We start from the raw sequence: 13,904 nt of genomic DNA, 5'->3' as shown, positions 1-13,904 counted from the left end.
AACCGGAGCCCCTAAGTTTATGCACTGGTCGGAGAAGCCCATCAGTTGGAGCAGGGCCTACCACCCAGAAGTGATGCCCTCTCCTGGTTCTTACGCCCTGGTCCTGGATGCCACCTTTGCAACAGAGAGGCGAGCAGCTCATTTCTCCCGACTTCTGATAGATGGAGGCAGCACCATCAACATCCTGTACCGTGACACAATGGAGAAGTTCGGAATCAAGCAGAAGCAGCTTCAACCCAGTCGGACTGTATTCCATGGCATAGTCCCCGGCCTTTCCTGCTCACCAATCGACAAGACCCAGATTGATGTCCTCTTCGGGGACAAATATCACTTCCGCCGAGAGTCAATCTAGTTTGAAGTGGTGGACCTTGAGAGCCCTTACCATGCGCTACTTGGCCGGCCTGCCCTGGCCAAGTTCATGGCGGTCCCCCACTATGCTTACCTCAAGATGAAGATGCCGACTACCAAGGGAATCTTGACCATAGCCGGAGACTATAAGAAATTGTCCTCCTGCGCTGCAGACAGCAGCCGGCTGGCCGAGTCCCTTGTGATTGCAGCTGAGAAATGGCTCCTGGAACAGGTTGTGGCGTTGGCAGACAAGCAGCCGGAAATGTCACCACCACCCAAGGAGTCGGAAGTTGAGGGCTCGTTCAAGCCGGCGAAGGAAACCAAGAAGATACCCTTGGACCCGGAGCACCCGAAGAGGCAAAACAAACCTTGATAGTAAATAGGAAGGCGAGCTCGTCGATTTCCTCCATGAGAATCGTAACATCTTCCCGTGGTCTCCCAAAGACATGCCAGGTGTCCCGACGGATTTTGCCGAGTACAAGCTACTCCTCTGACCTGAAGTCAAGCCGGTCAGGAAGACCTTGCACCGCCTGTCGGAAGAGAAGAGAAGAGTTGTGGGAGAAGAGATAGCCCGGCTTCTTGCAGCCGGCTTCATCATGGAGGTGTTCTTCCCAGAATGGTTGTCCAGCCCGGTTCTTGTGCTGAAGAAGAATAAGCAATGGCGCATGTGCATCGATTATACCAGCCTCAACAAAGCTTGCCCCAAAGACCCCTTTGCCTTGCCAAGAATGGACCAAGTGATAGACTCCGCAGCCGAATGCGAGCTGCTGTGTTTTTTGGATGCGTACTCAGTGTACCATTAGATCAAGCTGAACCCCGTCGACAGGCTGACGACCGCCTTCATCACACCATTCGGAGCCTTCTGTTACCTGACGATGACGTTCGGCTTGAGGAATGCCGGCGCCACGTTTCAGCATTGCATGCAGAAGTGCCTCCTCAAGCAGCACGGGAGAAACGCCCACGTTTACGTCGATGATGTGGTGGTGAAGACAGAGAAGCGTGGCATGCTGCTAGAAGACCTCAAAGAGACATTCGAGAACTTGCGTCGATTTCAAATCAAGCTTAACCCGGAGAAATGCGTCTTGGGAGTACCAGCCGGCCAACTTCTTGGCTTTCTGGTCTCAGAGCGCGGCATAGTGTGCAACCCTGTGAAGATCAAGGCGATTGAGAGTATGGAAGTACCCACCCGACTGCTGGACGTACAAAAATTCACTGTCTGCCTGGCGTCCATCAGCCATTTCCTCAGTCGGCTGGGCGAGAAGGCCCTCCCACTGTACCAGCTCATGAAGAAAACCACTTTTTTCGAGTGGAACGAAAAGGCGGACGAAGCGTTCCGCCAGCTCAAGAAGATGTTGACCACCCCGCCTATCCTGGCGGCCTGATGACCCACAAGTGTAGGGTGTCTAGCATAGTCCTTTCGATAAGTAAGAGTGTCGAACCCAACGAGGAGCAGAAGGAAATGATAAGCGTTTTCAGTAAGGTTTTCTCTGCAAGCACTAAAATTGTAGGTGATAGATAGTTTTGTGATAAGATAAATTGTAAAGAGTAACAAGCAATGAAAGTAAATAAGGTGCAGCAAGGTGGCCCAATCCTTTTTTTATCAAAGGACAAGCCTGGACAATTTCTTATGATGAGAAAAGCCCCCACGAGGACACATGGGAATTATCGTCAAGCTAGTTTCATCACGCTTACATGATTCGCGTTCGGTACTTTGATAATTTGATATGTGGGTGGACCGGTGCTTGGGTACTGCCCTTACTTGGACAAGCGTCCCACTTATGATTAACCCCTATTGCAAGCGTCCGCAACTACAACAAAAGTATTAAGGTAAACCTAACCATAGCATGAAACATATGGATCCAAATCAGCCCCTTACGAAGCAACACATAACCTAGGGTTTAAGCTTCTATCACTCTAGCAACCCATCATCTACTTATTACTTCCCAATGCCTTACTCTAGGCCCAAATAATGGTGAAGTGTCATGTAGTCGACGTTCACATAACACCACTAGAGGAAAGACAACATACATCTCATCAAAATATCGAACGAATACCAAATTCACATGACTACTAATAGCAAGACTTCACCCATGTCCTCAGGAACAAACATAACTACTCACAAAGCATATTCATGTTCATAATCAGAGGTGTAATAATATGCATTAAGGAACTGAACATATGATCTTCCACCAAGTAAACCAATAAGCATCAACTACAAGGAGTAATCAACACTACTAGCAACTCACAAGTACCAATTTGTGGTTTTGGATACAAGAGATGAACTAGGGTTTGAGAGGAGATGGTGCTGGTGAAGATGTTGATGGAGATTGACCCTCTCCCGATGGGAGGGTCGTTGGTGATGACGATGGTGATGATTTCCCCCTCCCGGAGGGAAGTGTCCCCGGTAGAACAACTCTGCCGGAGCTCTAGATTGGTTCCGCCAAGGTTCGGCCTCGTGGCGGCGGAGTTTCGTCCCGTAAGCTTGCCCCCGATTTTTTTCAGGGTAAAAGCCTCCATACAGCAGAAGATGGACACCGGGGGGCCACCAGGGGGCCCAAGAGATAGGGGGCGCGCCCAGTAGGGGTGGGCGCGCCCCCACCCTCCTGGCTAGGGTGTGGGCACCCTGAGGTGTTTCTTCCACGCAATAATTCTTATTAAATCCAAAAATAAGTTTCGTGGAGTTTCAAGTCATTTGGAGTAGTGCAGAATAGGTCTCCAATGTTTGCTCCTTTTCCAGCCAAAATTCCAGCTGCCGGCATCCCCCCTCTTCATGGTAAACCTTATAAAATAAGGAAGAATAGCCATAAGTATTGATATATAATGGGTAATAACAGCCCATAATGCAATAATTATTGATATAAAAGCATGATGCAAAATGGACGTATCAACTCCCCCAAGCTTAGACCTCGCTTGTCCTCAAGCGGAAGCCGAAATCGAAAAATATGTCCAAATGGTTAGATATAGAGGTGTCGATAAAAATAAAATATGGACATGAGGGCATCATGATCATTCTTATAACAGCAACATAAATAGATTTTGTCATATGATTTCTTATGCTCAAGTAACAATCAATTCATAATGTCAAGTATGGTTCAGAAACTTTATTGAAAGCTAACAAACTATAATCTCAGTCACTGAGGCAATTGCAATTTATCGTAACATCACAAAGAGTCAAGAATAGAGCTTTTCAGCAAGTCCACATACTCAACTATCATATAGTCTTCTACAATTGCTAACACTCACGCAATACTTGTGGTTATGGAGTTTCAGCCGGACACCGAGAAAGATAGGGGCTTATTGTGTTGCCTCCCAACATATTCACCTTTAGGTGATGTCAACAATAATAGTCCATGCTAACGAACATCCAATTGGATATATGTATCATGATCTTTCAAACATGAGGAGCTTGCCAAAGGATAAAATGAAAAAGGGAAAGGTGAAGATCACCTTGACTCAAGCATAAAGTAAAAATATAAAGTAGGAACATAAAGTAAAAGATAGCCCTTCGCAGAGGGAAGCAGAGGTTGTCATGCGCTTTTATGGTTGGATACACAAAATCTTAGTACGAAAGAACGTCACTTTATATTGCCTCGTGTGTATGGACCTTTATTATGCAGCCCATCGCTTTTATTGCTTCCATAACAAGATCGTATAAAACTTATTTTCTCCGCACTAATAAGTCATGCATATCTAGGGAGCAATTTTATTTCTTGCACCGATGACAACTTACTTGAAGGATCTTACTCAATCCACAGGTAGATATGGTGGACTCTCATGGCAAAACTGGGTTTAAGGGTATTTGGAAGCACAAGTAGTATCTCTACTTAGTGCAAGGAATTAGGTCAATGACAATATACTTTAACTGAGATGTGAGAAAAAACCATTACATTGTCTTCCTTGTCCAATGTCAACTCTTTTAGCAGGTCATACTTAATGAGTGCTCACAATCATAAAAGATGTCCAAGATAGTATATTTATATGTGAAACCTCTCTTTCCTTATTACGTCCTATTAATTGCAACGATGGCCAAAACTTCTATGTGTGAAGTCATCACTATCCATAAGATCAATATGAACTCTTTATTCTTTTTATTCTTTCTATTTTTATCAAGATCATAGCAAGATAGCAAAGCCCTTCTTTTGAATATAAACAGTAGGGTAAAACCCCACTGCAGCTTTTATTAAATTATCAAGGCGAAGAGTCTAGTCTCAAGGGCTTGAGGTAAGCCCAAAAAAGAAAGAAAAAAACAACAACAACAAAAAAAGAGAGAAACTACTAAAAAAACAACCCTATCCCTATATTTACAGGAGTGATTCTAACCAAACTGAAAATTGAGGCAGTAATTTATTCTTCATCCTGAAATTCAATAGCTTGAGTTCCTCCAGAAAGATATGCTTCCACCCCTGAAAAGAGGGGTTAATATGCTCAAAGATTTTGTTATTTCTAGATATCCAAATAGCCGAAGAACCCAGTATAATAATCTGCATGAAAAAAGGGAGGTGCAGTTTGTCTTTGAGGTCTTGAAATGCTTCCAACACTTATAAATTCTTGTCTCTATTTGGGCAGATGAAGTCCCAACATTGAGCTGCAAAGGGGCAGCTCCAAAAAAGATGATGCAGAGTCTCCTCCTGCTGGCAATCCCTAACAGCACAATTATAATCCTCAAGCTCAAAATTCTTTCTTCTTAGCAGGTTTATAGTGTTAACTCTATCATGCAGCAGTTGCCAGAAAAAAAAATTGTGCTTTAGTTGACATGAGCTCTTCCAAATCCAATTAAAGTGAGGTGGAGTTGGCTTATATCCAATTAACACCTTATAAGATTTGATTGAAGAGTATGTTTCATTCCCCCATATATAGCTCCATGTGTCTTTCAACTGCAGATAGTCTGAGTTTCTTAATGAGATGCAAATATCTTCCATTTCAAGAAATTCCTCATAAGCTTGAGTTGTCAATGGCAGGTGAAATAAGTCTTGGAGATACTCAGTATGGATAACTTGGCTTACAATGATAGAAGTATCTCTGGCAAAAGTGATGAGGTGGTGAAATTTTTGCTTCAAGATGAAATCATGCCAGCAGTCATCCCAAAATAGGGCAGTAAGACCATCTCCCACATTACATCTAGCAATTTCTTTGTAAGGATCAATGAAAGCTAAATTAGATTTCAACCAAAAAGAGCCCTCCCTACTTTCTCCTGGTAAGTTTCCATTACTGTAGTAAGTCTCCCAAATTAGATTTACCCAAGGAATATCATGTCTGTTAAAAACCTTATGGAGGTTCTTCATGAGCAAGGTCTTGTTGGGTGTAAATATATCCATAACACCTAAACCTCCTTGACTCTTGGGTCTACACACAGTTTTCCAGGCCACTAGTGTAGGTCTATTATCCTCCATATCAGCGCTCCTCCACAAACAATGTTTCAAGTACTTTATGATCTGTTGTTTTATTGTGACAGGAACATCCAGTCAGCACAGGAAGAAAATAGTTAAAATGCCAGTACTGATTTCACCAAGAGCAACCTTCCTGCTTGAGTCATGAATGTAGAAAGGCCGGCAAGTTTTTTTGCAATTCTTTGCACTAGAGGCAGGCATTGTTCCATAGTGGGTTTATAAATTCCCAGAGGCAATCCCAAGTATGTGAAAGAGAAGTGCCCTCTAGAGCATTGCAATGTATTAGTGAAGATATCAACTCTTTCTTCTGCAATGTTGATGGGCACCATGATTATTTTACCATAATTTACCTTTATACATGTTGCAGAAGCAAAAGTATTAAGGAGTGACTTGAGACAAATGAGTTCTCTGGCATTAGCTTTCATGAGGACCAGTGTGTCATCAACATACTGAACTATTGGGAAGTCAGGGCAAGAATTTCTGTGTAGTGGGGGATTTATAATTTCCGAGTCTCATAGCTTTATTCAGGATGGACTGAAGAAGATCAACTGCCAGAACAAATATCAAAGGTGAATAAGGATCACCTTGTCTGACCCCTCTTTTGCAATAAAATTTCTTCCCAGGGACTCCATTAAGCATTACAGCAGAAGTTGCAAATGTGAAAATCAGATTCATCCATGAGATCCACTTCTCCCCAAAACCCTTTGCTCTGAATATATCAATGATTGCCTGATGTTCAATAGTATCAAAACCTTTTTCAAAATCTAGCTTGACCACTAGCATCTGCTCTCTTGATTTGTGACACTGATAGATATATTCATAAGCCCAGCCAAGACAATCTTGTATCATCGTGTTCTTTAAAAAACCATACTGATTGATATGAACCATTTGTAAAATCACTTTCTGAAGTCTGCTGGCTAACAGTTTGTTGATGATTTTCATAATTCCATTTAGCAAAGAAATAGGTCTGAAGTCATTAGGTGTGAGGGGTACATCCTTTTTTGGAATTAAGGTGATGAAGGAGGTGTTGATGCTCTCAAGATTCACAGTGCCCGCATGAAAAGCCATGATGAGTGTAGTAGTATCCTCCTTAATAATGTCCCAACAGGCTTTAATGAATTCATTGTTGAAGCCATCTGGACCTGGAGATTTATCATTTGGCAAGTTTTTCACTACATCATCAATCTCTTCCTGTGTGAAAGGCCTCTCCACCTCTTGAAAAGTTTGAGGATCAATTCTGTTCTCATATAATTCATGCAGGTCAAAGTTCATATTGTGGTCATTGGACTATCCAAGTCTTTTTTTAAAAGCCTCCCAAAGTATAGCAGCTTTACCCTCATGGTCAGTGACTTCCATCTGATCCTCATTCACCAGCATTGCAATCTTATTGTGTCTATGATTTATTGAAGCCTTAGTGTGAAAGAATTTAGTGTTCTCGTCACCAAATAGCAAATCCCTTGACTCAACACTAATCTTTATTATAGATAACTCACGAACTCGATTACATAAAGAGATCACAAAGCAAAACTCAAAGCTACTTGATATCAAAACTTCAATCTACTAGATCAAGATACTACTAAAAAGGATCGAACTAAATAAAACGGTAAAGATAGGAGTGTGATGATGATACGATACCGGGGCACCTCCCCCAAGCTTGGCAGTTGCCAAGGGGAGTGCCCATACCCATGTAATTATGTCCTCGGAGGTGATGGAGGTGGTGATGATGATGTTGGATAATCGCACATCGAGCGTAGAAGCTCCTCCAGCTTGCGGATAGTGCCCTTGAGTCCAGCGATATGATCCTTCAACAAAATATTGTCCTATGTGAGGTACTTATTCTGTATGTGAGCTAACTCAATCATCCTGAAAGTTTCAATCTCAGTTGGAGTAAAGAGGTTAGGTAAGGGTTGAGGAATGTCTTCTTCTTTAACCGCCAGGGCTTGAACTTCTATGGCCTTCTTGATCCCTTCATCCTTGTTGATCTCTTCCGGTTCTTCTCTTTTCAGCTCTACCTTCAATAGCCAAGCATCCTTATCTTCATTGTTGAAGGAGGGTGACGCCATGCTGCTCTAGATCTGTAACAGAAAACAACTCGAAACGAAAACAGAGGATATTTGCGTGATACGGCGGTCAAAACCTTCGGGAGTTTATATAATGAATTTTTATCGACCAAAATACGTAACATGCAAGAAAACAGAGTCCAGAAGGCACACGAGGTGTCCACGAGACAGGGGAGCGCGCCCTCCGTGTCGGAGTAATGGGCCACGGGTAGGCTAACCCGAGCCCCAGGACATTTCAAGACATCGGGGCAGGCCGCGCCCCTCAGGCCGAGTCCCAGGAGCGACTCCAAGGTATGCCGAGTCCCAGACGGCGACTCCCAGATAAGCCGACTCCAAGCTGGCGACTTCCAGGGAGGCCGACTATGGAGAGTCGGCCCAAGACTCCTCCCTTATCCCGAAGTACGACGCGGGGTACGGTCACGACATGGCCGTCTCCCCCCTGCTTACGAAGGCCCGGCATGGCTATAGTGAGCCATACCGCTGGAAGATCTCCGGCGAGATGCGGCACTGTTTCAATGCCTGCCCTGATCTCAGCCACAGTACGCAGTACACAGTGCCCACGACGCCAGCCTGTACGACCCGAAGGCGGTGGGGCCGCCTGTCAGTGGGTGGGCCGAAGGCGGCCTGGGCAACCCGAAGACGGACCTGTGGGAGTCGGCCTCCCTGGAGTCGGCCGACTCCTCCCGGGCCCCCACAAGCCATTAATCAGATAAGATGGGGAATGGTGACAGTGATCGCCCGATAGACGGCGGCACTGTTGCCACGACCCGATGACCGAGCCTGCGTCATCAGGAGTGCCGCTATAGTATCAAGCCTGTCCGCAGGACCTGCCAGACGGCGGGCCCCAGAAGCCGGCGGGAAGGACGTTGGCCTGAGAGACAGACGGCTGGGACCCGCGCCCAGCCGGATTACTATTGTACCCCCAGGGAGTAGGCCTATATAAACCCCCTGGGGCACCCATGCAAAGGGTTGGAACCTAGAGAGATAGACCAGATAGCCCAGGAAGGAGAGAGCTAGCCTTGCCCTCTCCTACCTCCCGAAACAGCTCCAGGAGCACCATTGTAGTCGCTTTGCTTTAGTGATCATGCGGAGACCCCGCAGAGCAGCAGTAGGGGTGTTATCTCCTAGGAGAGCCCTGAAGCTGGGTAAGTTCCACCGGCGTGCATGTCTTCGCCTCATCCCGCTTCCAGGAACCAGCGACGTTCTACTCACTCCCACCATGATAAGCCATCCTTTGGCATATGTCATATCCAACCCCCGACACTCCAACCTTGTGGAGGCCTCGTGTCCTTCCCGGACTACTTCTTTCTTCCTAAAATTCTTAAATATACCAAAACTGATAAAAATTGCCTTTAGAATTGTTTTGGAGTCGGTTTACTTACCGTATCACATACCTATTCCTTCTCAGAGTCTGGAACGTTCTGGAAAGTATCCCTTATGTATTCCTCCGGGGTTACGGTTTCAATAATATTAGTTTCAACATTGATAGGATTACCTGAGATATAATGTTTAATTCTTTGACCGTTCACCACCCTTGGACTTGTGCCTTCAAAGTTGTTGATTTTTATGGCACCGGAATGATAGACCTCCTCGATAACATAAGGACCTTCCCATTTAGAGAGGAGCTTTCCTGCAAAAAATCTTAAGCGAGAGTTGAATAATAACACATAATCACCTACGTTAAACTCACGCTTTTGTATCCTTTTGTCATGCCAGCGTTTGACGTTTTATTTAAATAGGTTTGCCTCTCCGATGAGCCTGCGCCCGACGCAGGCACGAGTGGCCCCGAGAGCCTCCTCACGGGCCTCGTCGACCAACTCCACGTCGCCGGCGAGCCTGCCGCGGACCTGGAGTCCATAGGATCCACCGACCCGATGCTGGTCGACTCCGACACCGTGTCGCTCGACGCGTTCCCTACCAATGTGGTGGTCTACGACGAGCCGCTCTCGTACGCGGGGAGCGGCGGAAGCACCGTCGCTGAGGTCCTCGTCCTCGAGCACGGCAAGCGCTCCGGCGAAGGAGCGCATGACCCATTTGACGCGGCCCTGCGAGACCTTGCACCACCGATTCCGGAAGACGCCGACGCCGGGGCGCTGGAGGCGCTCCGCCTTCAGCTCATCGAGGGCGCGAAGAAGCTGGCAAGCATGAGGCTCTTGTCATAAGCTTACCAACGAGAAATGGATCGCACCATAGGCGGCTCGCCGGCTCCAACCGGGCCTAGCCGCTTAGGCGCGGTCCGACAGCGCGGCGCGGCAATCGCCAACCTCTTCGGGGTTGATCGCCCTGTGTATGCCACGCCTGCAGAGAATATCCGTGCTGCCCAGGCGGCGGCAGACGAGCTCGACAACTTCGAAGGCGAAGAGCGCCGCATAATGACGGAGCGAGTTCAACAGCTCCTTGACGCGGCTGCCGCGCAGAATAATGCCGGCTGCCGCACCGAGGCGCCGCAGCGCCAAAACGACGACCCACCGCCTTGCTGAGACCAAGGTGCGACGTCTCGAATGCCGACTGGCGGGGCCCGTGGGAAGAAGGACAAGGAGCCGGCTGTCAGCCGCAGTCGGACTCACATCACCATCCAGCGCGACCAAGACGGCCGCCCTAGAGCGGTGGAACGGCGGGACGACTACTTACCTCCCCCTCCTCGCAGAGAAAGACAAGTCTCCCCGCCGCCCGTAGAACATCCGACTCTCGGCGACCGCCTTGGCCGCCGAGAGGGAATCGGAGAGAACGACGCCCGCCACCGGATCGACCGACTCCACCGATCCCTGGCGCTGGAAGAAGAAGACGAGTTGGGTCCCCCCTGCTTTGGACCCCGCATCCGGGACGAGCCCTTTCCCAAAGGGTTCACGCTCCCCCGAGACACGCCCAAATATACCGGCACCGTGAAGCCGGAAGATTGGCTGATCGACTACTCCACAACCGTCAACATAGCAAACGGCAACAAGCGTGTTGCCGTAAGATATGTCCCGCTCATGCTCCAGGGCTCGACCCGGACGTGGTTAAACAGTTTGAAGCCTCACAGCATCAATAGCAGGGTCGACTTCACCGAGGCTTTCGTCCGCAACTTCACGAGCACGTACATGCGACCTCCCAAGCCACACCAGCTCTCCTTGTGCGTGAAAGGCCCTGACGAGCCTACTCGCGACTACCTCACGCGATGGGGCGAGCTCCGGAACTCCTGCGAGGGCGTGCACGAGGTGCAGGCCATCGAGTACTTTACTGTCGGGTGCAGAGAAGGCACCCTCCTCAAGCACAAGCTCCTCTGCGACGAGCCGGAGACCCTCGATGAGCTGCTCATCACAGCGGACAAGTATGCCACGGCCGACTCCTCCATGAAGGCGTAGATTCGGGTCAGCACAACTGGCAAAGTCGCCCCTCAGGCTCCAAGAACTCCTGCTGGAGACACCAGTCGGCGGCAACAGCAGAATGACCAGAAGCGCAAAGCCCCGCAGCCGACTTCCAGCAGTCGGCAAGTGGCAACGGCAGAGGACCAGCAGCTGGAGGGACCGCCTCCGGCGAAGCGGCAGAAGGGCGGCAAGTCCAACTGGCTGCCGGCTTTCTCCTATGAGCAGACTCTAGATGGTCCCTGCAAGTTTCACAGCGGCGCGAAGCCGTCAAACCACACCACTAGGAAATGCCACTGGCTGACCAGAATCGCCAAGGGGGATGGCCTGCTCCCTCCCGCTCCTGCTGGGCCGCCTCCTCCACCACCACCCCAGCAGCCGGCCGTCAGGCCAGTCGGCGCGATACAAGATGAGTTCCCAGATGAGCACGGAGCCTATGTGGTGTTCACCAGTGTAGCGGATGACCGGCGCAGGAGGCGCCAACAGCAGCAAGAAGTGAACGCGGTTGCATCAAGCACTCCAGAGTTCATGCATTGGTTCGAGAAGCCTATCAGTTGGAGCAGAGCTGATCACCCAGAGGTGATGCCGAGTCCAGGCTCCTACGCCTTGGTCTTAGGCGCCACACTCGCCACGGATAGGCGGGCCGCTCGCTTCTCGTGAGTACTGATAGACGGAGGCAGCAGTATCAACATCCTGTACAAGGATACAATGGAGAAATTAGGAATCAGGCGAAGACAGCTTCAGAGCAGCTGGACTGTGTTCCACGGAATCGTCCCTGGCCTTTCCTGCTCACCAATCGGCAAGATCCTGATAGATGTCCTCTTCGGAGACAAAGATCATTTCCGCCGAGAGCCAATTTGGTTTGAGGTGGTGGACCTTGAGAGCCCATATCATGCACTGCTTGGCCGACCAGCCTTGGCCAAGTTCATGGCGGTCCCGCACTATGCCTACCTCAAGATGAAGATGCTGAGTTCCAAGGGAATCCTGACCGTGTCCGGCGACTACAGGAAGTCGTCCGCTTGCGCGACCGAAAGCAGTCGGCTGGCCGAGTCCTTGGTGATCGCAGCTGAGAAACGGCTCCTTGATCGGGTCGTGGCGATGGCCGGCAAGCAGCCCGAGTTATCGCCCGACCCCAAGGAGTCGGAAGCAGAAGGATCAGTCAAGCCGGCCAGAGAAACAAAGAAGATACCGTTGGACCCGGAGCACCCGGAGAGGTACGCTATCATGGGCACAGGCCTTGACAGCAAATAGGAAGGAGAGCTCATCGATTTCCTCCGTGAGAATCGCGACATCTTCGCATGGTCCCCCAAGGACATGCCTGGTGTCCCGACGGAATTCGCCGAGCACAAATTACATGTCCGATCTGATATGAAGCCCGTCAGGCAGCCCTTGCGCCCTCCTGTTAGAAGAAAAAAGAAGAGTTGTTGGAGAAGAAATAGCCCGGCTCCTTGCACTTCATCATGGAAGTATTTTTTCCAGAGTGGCTGGCAAACCCAGTACTGGTGCTGAAGAAGAACAAGCAGTGGCGGATGTGCATTGATTACACAAGCCTCATCAAAGCCTGCCCCAAGGACCCATTTGCTCTGCCAAGAATTGATCAGGTGATAGACTCCACAGCCGGATGCGAGCTGTTGAGTTTCCTAGATGCATATTCAGGATATCATCAGATCAAGCTGAACCCGGCTGACAGACTAAAGACCGAGAATCACCATGTACACCGAGGAAGAAGCAGAAGAAGCACGTCAAGACGGCGTCGATCTGCTGGAAGAGGGCCGGCTGTTGGCACTCAGCCGGTCCAGCATCTACCAGTAGAGTCTGCGTCGATACTACAACAGGAAGGTCAGGCCAAGATCCTTTCAAGAAGGCGACCTTGTGCTCCGGCTGATCCAACGAACAGCCGGCCAGCACAAGCTGTCGGCACCTTGGGAAGGCCCCTTCATCATCAGCAAGGTGCTAGGGAATGACGCCTACTATTTGATCGACGCCCAGAAGCCCCGAGCGCGCAAGAGGGACGATTCCGGCAAAGAGACAGAGTGCCCATGGAATGCAAATCTTCTTCAAAGATTTTACAGTTGATGCAGTATGTATCATGCTACCCCTTTGTATTAAAGTACTAAGACTTTGGGCCCCCCGAGACGATCTCGGGGACTGCCCTTTTTGTTATCTGTACGATAAGAATTATGCCTACGAGTACATTACTTTCATTACAAGCCGCTTGGCACCGGGCCTGACTAGTCGGCCCGGGGACTCGCCGCCTTGCGCTATGAGAAGCTTCCCGCAGTCAGACAAGTAGTGTGTGGTGCCCAATCCGCCTCCTGGCAAAGCCGCAGCTCGTAGAGCGACTGTGAGGCAGGCAGGAGTGAGGAAGAACGGGCACCCACGCGAAAAATGGCTAAGGACCTAAAGCACGAACATAGCGTAAGACGGCCTCCAGCATTTCTTAAGCGGACGACCGACTCATGAGTAGCCGGCTCGCCGTCTTTATCAGCCTCTATTAAGGACGACCGACTCTTGGGTAGTCGGCAAGTCGCTTTCTATCCGACTTGCTAAAGAAACTCTAAACGGCCAAGTCCTTGCCTTCCCGAAGTAGCCAAGCACTTGACCCAGCGGCAGTCCGCAGAGTGGCTGTTCGACTGACAAGGCAGCGACTAAAGGAAGGCGGCAAAGGGAAAAAGCCTAAAGAGCAATAAGAAAGGAAAGACGGAAAGCAGATTAATATTTACATAGGCCCTTGGCCGAATCTTCGAATAGAAGTTCAAGATACA

The sequence above is a fragment of the Triticum dicoccoides genome, chromosome 7B (assembly GCF_002162155.2).
Source record: "Triticum dicoccoides isolate Atlit2015 ecotype Zavitan chromosome 7B, WEW_v2.0, whole genome shotgun sequence".
NCBI lineage: Eukaryota > Viridiplantae > Streptophyta > Magnoliopsida > Poales > Poaceae > Triticum > Triticum dicoccoides.
This window is presented reverse-complemented; position numbering follows the sequence as displayed.